Raw genomic sequence first — 10,634 nt, 5'->3', positions numbered from 1 at the left:
AGATACATTGAAAGTCCCCCCGTGGCCTCAAAACTTGTCTTTCTATATTTCACATCATAGATTAGTGAAGGCACTATGCGTGGACATATCGGTCTTCAAGTTGGCTTTCATTAAGTTGCCATATTAGGGTTTGGGACTAAACCTAAATTGCTAAAAGAGAGGGTGCATTCTCATTGGCCTTGTTTGGTATCATGGGAAGAATCATGGCGTATCATATTCTCATAGGTTCATGGTTGTTTCCTCCCCATCTTAGCATGTGCATTAAGATCATAATAATGTTGTCTTCCCCTTGCACCCTTGAAATTCTAGGTTAACCTAACTTAAGATTCTCACCCCTAATAATTCATGTTCGCCAGGGCTTCAAGGCACTTTCTCTATAAGTACATCATCCCCATGGAAAAAACAAATCTTAAAGTCACTTGCGATAGATGGTTCCATTAATGCCTAGTTTAAAATTCGACTCAAAAGAGAAAATATGAAGCATGACTTTCTCAACCCATGCCACCCATAACATCTGAATTCAGATTAATTATAGTTCGTGCTCCTTGAATAAATTATTTTTATTATTATTTATTTCCTTTCACTCTCTCACATGAAAATATCAATATGGCAAATAACTCATTTTCATTCCATCTTCTTTCAGGAAATTAGTTGAAGATGCCATATACATTTGCAAACAATGGCATTAAGTAATCCCTTAACACAAAGATGGTGGCTTCAATGTACCCTATGATCCTCATGTACTCTTTTAAGGAGTTTAAAATAGAAAAAGGGACCTTAGATATCATAAGGGAAGGGAATTAAATGGAGTGAGTTGGATGCACATTGATCGATGCGGTACCCATACTAACAATACCCTAAAATGAAATTAGTCGAGCCTCTTGAAGTTGTTTCCAAAGCATGGTATCAGTTCATGACCCTAAACACAAGCTAAAGGGCCACCCAACAACTCATTTCAACCTTGGCTCATTATAAAATGTATGGGGAAGAGCACATCAACATTATACTAAAACAGAGGCTCGTTATGTATATATATCCACCAATGAGATGTCAAAAGAGAACGTTATGCAAGCCACATGTCAAGGCCCCACTAACATTGCGTTAGAGTGGAAATTTGCAAAGAGCACACATAATATCCATGCACATGGACAAATATGCTACCAACAAACACAGTTATGCCACCACCTCACAGCAAGTTGATTTGGAGGGAAGGGCATGATGTCAGAGTGCGATGAGATGTGTTTTTCATAGGATCGTAAAACATGAAATGCGTTGTCTGGAAATAAATTAAAGGGTATATCGACGGGTGTCATCAAACACGCATCTCGTGACACATGCCGAAGCTGGAATCCAGGGGAGTTTGGAAGAAGAAACCTCGATGATGGCAACTAAGCATACCAAGCTATGTTTTTTGTTTCAATGTTGGAAGATAAGGGCACTTTGTAGTATTTCCCATGATCCCTATGACGGAAAGAAAGCGTTGAGAATCGTAGCCCGGATCCTATTTTGATAGAGGTTTTTTTACAAGCATGTATTAACACTAAAATCTTAGAGAAGGTAAGGTGGTTCACACACATATAATCATAATTGATTACACGACATGTCTCTATACAGGGAACCATCTACTGAACATGCATGTAAAAGGTGGGCTATTGGTTGAGGCGCATGAAATAACACCTTTGGGAGCATTGAATGATTGTATCGTTGCAGTGTCAGAGTGAAAAAGGTGTGACACAAGGCTAGCACAGTGGTCATGGCACAAGATGGGTGTACCATCAACACCTTGCATGCGAATCATAAGTAGTGGACACAAAGCATTACAAGGGACCACCGACACACAAATGAAATAAGCATTTTCATATCTAAAACGATAGAAAGGATCTTCCCTGTTATGATGCGACAATGCCATCATGCACTCAATACATCACACCGCATTCGTTTGGCAATGCATGAAGCATCGAGAGAGTCGAAGCGTTGGTCGAATGGCGACCTCCACAAGGTCGTGAAGTTGCATCTTAGAGTCACAACTACATACCCATGAGTGTGACCCTGAGGTCACTAAGTCGCAGAATCCCTTGTTGAAAAAATCCAGTGGCTGGTGCGACTTGTGCGATTATGCGATCCCTCTTCAGGTTGCAAGGTGTGCCTGATGATGTAGTAAGGAATGCGACCTCAGATGTGATTATACCTTGCAACTTGTCCTTCCCTCAGTTTATACGATTAATATTGCTACTCCTCCACCCTTAAACCTGCATCATGTGAGTGATCCATATTCATGATTGTGCCAACATACTGTGGGAAGGAAGGTTAATAAATTAGAAGCAGTGTTGAGTATTTTTCATGCACTAAACACTGGCAAAGTGGTGAAATTAAACAAGGTTCATTTTGAATGGTGGAAGCACATTATTATGGTGCAATCAAAGCCACAAACCAACGTCAATGTTGAGGAAATACTACAGTAAGTGAAACCTGACCAACACGTGACTATGCGACCCCAGCAAGTCAAATTTCCACCCAGGTCGCATCATCACCTTTTATGCCTCAAGGAAGCAACCAACATATGCCGCTTTGTTTTAACGCGACTATACGACCTTCATGGGTCGCAAAATATCTCACATTTCTCTATCTCCCTCAAAGGTCGTGATGTCTGCAATAATACGTGATTTCATTAAACTTTCTTGAGTCACATTTCCAAACATTATTGATCTATGGAGTGAAAAGATGTTGTAGCTACAATTGGATCATGAAGGTGCCACGGTCACCACATTAAAGCCTGCATCCAGTAACAATAAAGGGATTCGTTGGAAAACTTTGGAGCACGAAGTAACAATAAAGGGATTCGTTGGAAAACTTTGGAGCACGAAGCAGACATCGTTGTGCACATGATTGATAATTGTGTAGTGCCTTGGTTAAAATCACTCTTGGATAGAATGACCTATGGGAAAAAGAAATATTTTCAATGTCGAAATGATGAGGAATTTAGAGAGGGCTCATGCAGAGAAAAACAAATTGAGGGAGAACAAACTTCTTAATAGAGTTTTCCTTTATTCGAAATACTGGAAGTTACATCACTGGTTTCACATGTGCGGGGTCATCTCTCAGGTCTACTATAATGCTTGGATTATGAATGAATCTCTGTCACATTTTGAAGAAAACTTCGTAGCTTTCCAAAAGAGGATTCAAGGAGGCAAACCTCACGCATTAGAGTAATTAAATCCCAAAGTCGAGAGAGCTATATGCCATTTGGAACTACATTTACCCCCATAAGAGATAACAAATCTTGAGAACCTTCACCCTATACACCAATGGATGAGATTGGTTCAATCTAAAGGATATGTTCAGAAATTAGATAGCACTGTGACATTGAAAGGGATTGAACAGGGGTCCAAATTAGTGTTTCATTCTTAGCCATTATTGTAATCTTTCTGGTTTTATTCTCTGACTGCCAGTATGTATGTGGATAATATGGTTTGTTTGATTACAATTCATGGGAGAAAGCAAGAGTGTGACCTAGATGAAGGGAGCTAGGGTTTCTGCAGAACCCACACAAATAGGGTTTCAACGAAGAACACAACAGAAAGAGGTGATTGGGTGTAAGAAAGGAACAATGACAGACATTCCAATAATTCATGTCTTCATGGTTTTAGAGCAGTGTCGGCAACAAGATCCAGCACTAGGGTTTCTCAAAAATTTCCCCTTCTCCTTACAACCTCTCTTCTATCAATATGTAAAGGTTCTTATCCTGGTGTCAATGGTTATGTTGAGATCAATTGAGCATGTACTAGGCAGCTGGCATGAGAGGGTAGTGAGGAGGCTCAAGAGTGATGAGGGTAGTTGAAAGGGCATTAGGGAAGGTCAAAGGTCATGGTAGGTGAAAGGTCACCTGACCTCTATAAATGTTCCCTCCTACCTCATTGGAAAGGGGACTTTAGCACTTGAGTTGAGGATAGGATTGGAGAGTTGATTTATGCTTGATAGCTAGAGCCACTCAGCTCTTGGAAGCTAGTAGAGTGGATTTTCAATGGGGCTAGGTTTTTTGATTGGGAAATGATATGAGTAGCCCATGTTCCACTATTAGGTTTTTACCAACTGCAATATATGTACTTGAAGTTATAGCAACATTAATAAGATGTTCTCTCTATTCGACACTAATTCCCATGCTTACTCATGGTGGTTGTATTGGTTGTTTGATACTTCACTATATTTGTATGTGTGCATATATGCAATATGTTATGGAATGATACATAGTAGTTGCATGTATGTTTTGCTTTTGAATCTATGTTTACTTTTTCCTTTCCATGTCAGTGTTCTAATGTGAACTACTTTGCAATTAACTTCGGGCATGTTCCTTTTTATTGTATGTCTGATTGGGTTTTAGCTCATTGATCCCTCTCATTGCATACCTCTTATTATTGTTGTTGAGACTTGTTTGTACCTCTTTCTGCAATATGTCAATCTTGGGCTGAGTTTGTTTCACCGTCTAGTCATTTCGTTCTTGTCCCCACTCTGACACCTTCTCATTTGATAACCAAGAGTGGAAACATTCATGGTTGTAGTCGGGCCAACATACTGGATGGGGATCCTATCCCAAATGGTGTGAGTTATAATTGAGACTTTGCACTAGGGAGACCCCCTAGTTGTTGGTAGTACATTTCAGCCCATCAACAGGTTTATAATATTTATCTTTGAGTTTATATACCTTGAGTTTATAAAATTAATCCTTTAGGTTTAATATTATTCCCTTGTGTTTATAATCCCTTCAGGTTTTAGTATTAATCCCTTGGGTTCATTATTCCCTTGGGTTAATAATCATGCACAACCATGGTGAAACATCACATTGAGACAAAGATTGTCTCAATATCAAAATCAACTATGCTCAACCATTATCAACCATCGTCAACCATGGTCAACCATGGTCTAATGTCAACATTGTGAAAAATATCATCTTAAGCATTATCAACCATTGTCCAATGTCACATTGTGAAAAAGATTGTCTCAATATGAAAATCAATCATGGTCAAACAATGACAACCATGGTCCAATGTCACATTATGACAAAGATTGTCTCAATATGAAAATCAACCATGGTCAGCCATGTTTGTTTTACTATTTATAATATTTATCATAGGTTTTATATACCTTGGGTTTATATTATTCCCTTGGGTTTAATATTATTCCCTTAGGTTAATGATAATCCCTAAGGTTTTTATTATTAATCCCTTGGTTTTTTAATATACTAACAATACCCTAAAATGAAACTAGTCGAGCCTCTTGAAGTTGTTTCCAAAGCATGGTATCGGTTCATGACCCTAAACATGAGCTAAAGGTCCTTCCAACAACTCGTTTCAGCCTTGGCTCATTATAAAATGTATGGGGAACAACACATCAAAGTTATACTATAACAGAGGCTCGTTATGTGTATATATCCACCAATGAGATGTCAAAAGAGAACGTTATGCAACACACATCTCAAGGCCCCACTAGCACTACTTTAGAGTGGAAATTTGTAAAGAGCACACATAATATGAATACACATGGACAAATATGCAACCAACAAACATGGTTATGCTACCACCTCACAGCAAGTCGATTTGGAGGGAAGGGCACAATGCTAGGGTCCACCAAAGGAGCGTTATGACATTCCACACATTAATGAATAAAGAGTGTGATGAGATGTGTTTTTCATGGGATCGTAAAACTTGAAATGCGTTGTCCGGAAATAAATTAAAGGGTATATCAAGGGTTGTCATCAAACATGCATCTTGTGATACATGCCAAAGCTGGAGTCCAGGGGAGTTTGGAAGAAGAAACCTCGATGATGGCAGCTAAGCATACCAAGCTATGTTTTTTATTTCAATGTTGGAAATTAAATGCACTTTGTAGTATTTCCCATGATCCCTAGGGTGGAAACAAAGCATTGAGAATCGTAGCATGGATCCTGTTTTAATAGATTTTTTTATTTCAAGCATGTATTAACACTAAAAACTTAGAGAAGGTAAGGTGGTTCACACACATATAATCATAACTGATTACACGACGTGTGTCTATACAAGGAACCATCTACTGAACATGCATGTAGAATGTGGGAGTTTGGTTGAGGAGCATGAAATAACACCTTTGGGAGCATCAAATGATTGTAATGTTACGGTGCCAGAGTACAAAAGGTGTGACACAAGGCTAGCACGGTGGTCGTGGCACAAGATGGGCGTACCATCAACACCTTGCATGTGAATCATAAGTAGTGGACACAAAGCACTGCAATGGACCACCAACATAGAGATGAAGTAAGTATTTTCGTATCTACAATAATAGAAAGGATATTCCCTGTTATGATGTGACAATGCCATCATGCACTCAACACATCACACCACATTTGTTTGCCAAGGCATGAATCATCGGGAGAGTTGAATCGTTGGTCAAATTTCAACCTCCCCAAGGTTGTGAAGCCGCATCCTAGAGTCACAGCTAGATACTCATGATTGCAACCCTGAGGTCACTAAGTCGCAGAATCCCTTGTTGCAAAAATACAATCGCTGGTGTGACTTGTGTGACTATGCGATCTGTCTCCAGGTCACAAGGTGTGCCTTCTGATGTACTACGGAATGCGACCTCAGATGTGATTATACTTTGCGACTTGCCTTTCCCTAAGTTTATACAATTAATATTGCTACTCCTCCACCCTTAAACTTGCATCACGCGAGCGACCCATATTCGTGATTGTGCCAACATACTATGGGAAGGTTGTTTAATGAATTAGAAGTGGTTCTGAGTATTTTTCAAGCACTAAACACTGGCAAAAGGGTGACATTAAACAAGGTTCATTTTGAATGGTGGCAGCACATTATTATGGTGCAATCAAAGCCACAAACCAACGTCAACATTGAGGAAAGACTACAGGAAGTACAACCTAACCAACACACGACAATGCAACCCTAGCAAGTCGAATTTCCACCTAGGTCGCATCATCACCTTTTATGCCTCAAGGAAGCAACCTACATATGCCACTTTGTTTTAATATGACCATGCAACCTTCGTGGGTCGCAAAATATCTCACATTTCTCCATCTCCCTCAAAGGTCGTGATGTCTGCAACAAGTCGTGATTTCATTAAACTTCCTCGATTCAGATTTCCAAAACTTATTGATCTATGGAGTGCAAAGATGTTGTAGCTACAACTGGGTCACGAAGGTGCCATGGTCACCACATTAAAGCCTGCATCTAGTAACAATAAAGGTATTTGTTGGAAAACTTTGGAACACAAATCAGACATCGTTGTGCACATGATTGATAAACACACTGCCATAGTGACAATCATGTAGTACCATAGTTAAAATCACTCTTGGATAGAATGACCTATGGGAAAAGGAAATATTCTCAATGTCCAAATGATGAGGAATTTAGAGAGGGGTCATAAATAGAAAAAAAATCAAGGGAGAACAAACTTCTTAATAGAGTCTTCCATTATTTGAAATACTAGAAGTTACATCACTGGTTTCACGTGTGCGAGGTCATCTCTCTGGTCTACTATAATGCTTGGATTATGAATGAATCTCTGTCGCATTTTTAAGAAACCTTTGTAGCTTTCCAAAAGAGGATTCAATGAGGCATACCTCACGCATTAGAGTAATTGAATCCCAAAGTCGAGGGATCTATATGCCTCTTGGAACTACATTACCCCCCATAAGAGATAACAAATCTTGAGAACCTTCACCTTGTACACCAATGGGTGAGATTCGTTCAAGTTAAAGGATATGGTCAGAAATCAGATAACAGTGTGGCATTGACAGGGACTGAACATGGGTCCAAATTAGTGTTTCATTCTTACTAAGTCATTATTTTAATCTTTCTGGTATTATTCTATGACTACCAGTATGTATGTGGATAATATGGTTTGTTTGATTACAAATCGTGGGAGAAAGCAAGAATGTGACCTAGATGAAGGGAGCTAGGGTTTCCGCAGAACCCACACAAATAGGGTTTCAACGAAGAACACAATAGAAATATTTGATTGGGTGTAAGAAATGCACAATGACAGGCGCTCCAATAATTCATGTCTTCATGGTTTCACAACAGTGTCAACAACGAGATCTAGCATGGTTTATCAAAACTTTCGTTTTCTCCTTACATCCTCTCTTCTATCAATATGTAAAGGTTCTCATCCTAGTGTCAATGGTTATGTTGAGATCAATTGAGCATATACTAGGCAGTTGGCATGAGAGGGTAGTTGAGGAGGCTCAAGAGTGATGAGGGTAGCTGAAAGGGCATCATGGAAGGTTAAAGGTCACAGTAGGTGAACAAGCACCTAACCTCTATAAATGTGCCCTCCTGCATCATTAGAAATGGGAATTTAGCACTTGAGTTGAGGCTAGGATTGGAGAGGTGATTTATGCTTGAGAGCTAGAGCCACTCAACTCTTGAAATCTAGTAGAGTGAATTTTCACTGGGGCTAGGTTTTTGCATTAGGAAATGATAAGAGTAGCCCATGTTCCACTATTAGGTTTTCACGAATTGTAATATATGTACTGAAGTTGCAACAACATTATTATATGTTCTCTCTATTTGGCACTAATTCCCATGCTTACTCATGGTGGTTGTATTGGTTGTCTAATACTTCACTATATTTGTATGTGTGCTTTCATATATGCAATATGTTATGGAATGATACATAGTAGTTGCATGTATGTTTTTCTTTTGAATCTATGTTTACTTTTTCCTTTCCATGTCATTGTTCCATTGTGAACTACTTTGCAATTAACTTCTAAAATGTTCCTATTTATTGTATGTCGAATTGGGTTTTAGCTCATTTATCCCTCTCACGGCATACCTCTTATTATTGTTTTTGAGACTTGGTTGTACCTCTTTCTAAAATATGTCAATCTTGGGCTGAGTTTGTTTCAATGTCTGGTCATTTCGTTCTTGTCCCCACTCAGACACCTTCTCACTTGATAACCAAGAGCAGAAACATTTAGGGTTCTAGTCGGGCCAACATACCGGTTGGGGCTCCTATCCCAAATGGTATGAGTTATAATTGGGACTTCGCACCGGGAAGACCCCCTATTTGTTGGTGGTACATTTCAGCCCGTTGACAGTTTTATAATATTTATCTTCGAGTTTATATACCTTGGGTTTATAATATTAATCCTATGGGTTTAATATTATTCCCTTGGGTTTATAATCCCTTAGGGTTTTATTATTAATCCCTTGGGTTCATTATTCCCTTGGGTTTATAATCATGGTCAACCATGGTGAAACATCACATTGAGACAAAGATTGTCTCAATATGAAAATCAACTATGCTCAACCATCATCAACCATGGTCAATAATGGTCAACCATGGTCTAATGTCAACATTGTGACAAATATTGTCTGAAGCATGGTCAACCATGGTCCAACGTCACATTGTGACAAAGGTTGTCTCAATATGAAAATCAATCATGGTCAAACAATGACAACCATGGTCCAATGTCGCATTATGACAAAGATTGTCTCAATATGAAAATCAACCATGGTCAACCATGTTTGTTTTACCGTTTATAATATTTATCATAGGGTTTATATACCTTGCTTTATAATGTTTATCTTAGGGTTTATGATATGATTTTCTCAATATGAAAATCAATCATGGTCAACCCATGTCAATCGTGGTTAACATTGGTCAAACATCGTCAACCATAGTCAACCATGTTCAACCATAGTCCAAGGTTACAATATGAGAAAGATTGTCTCAATATGAAAGTCATTCATGTTCTATAATTGTCAAGCATGGTCAATAAACATGGTCACATTGTGACAAATATTCTCTCATGGTCCAACATCACGTTGTGACAATCATAGTCAATCATGTCATCCATGGTCCAATGTTGCATTTTGACAAAGATTGTCTCAATATGAAAATCAACGATGGTCAACCATGGTCTAAAATCTTATTGTGATAAATATTGTCTTGATACGAATATCAACCATGGTCAAGCATCATCAACCATCGTCAACCATGGTCCAACGTCACATTGTGACAAAGATTGTCTCAATATGAAAATCAAACATGGTTAACCATGGTTAATCATGGTCAACCATAGTCGACCATGGCTAACCATGGACCAACGTTGAATTATGACAATGGTTGTCTCAGTATGAAAATCAATGAGGGACAACAATGGTGAACCATGGTCCAACATCGTATTGTAACAAAGATTGTCTCAATATGTAAATCAACCATGGTCAACCATGTGTTATGTTAGTGTTTAAAATATTTATCATAGGGTTTATATACCTTTTTTTATAATATTTATCTTAGTGTTTATCATAGGATTTTCTTGATATGAAAATCAATCATGGCCAACCACAGTCAATGTCGCATTGTGACAAAGATTGTCTCAATATGAAGACCAACCATGGTCTAATTTCACATTGTGAGAAATATTGTCTCGATACGAAAATCAATCATGGTGAACCATTCTCAACCATGGTCTATCGTTACATTGTGAAAAGCATTGTCTCAATATGAAAATCAACCATAGTCAACCATGTTTATTTTAGGGTTTATAATATTTATCTTAGGGTTTATATACCTTAGGTTTAATATTATTCCCTTGGGTTTATTGGGGCTTTAGTATTAATCCCTTGGGTTTATTATTC

This window comes from Pinus tabuliformis, chromosome X (assembly GCF_031772625.1).
Source record: "Pinus tabuliformis cultivar Carrire ecotype Pingquan chromosome X, CPIR1, whole genome shotgun sequence".
NCBI classification, from domain to species: domain Eukaryota; kingdom Viridiplantae; phylum Streptophyta; class Pinopsida; order Pinales; family Pinaceae; genus Pinus; species Pinus tabuliformis.
Note: the sequence above shows the minus strand (reverse complement) of the source record.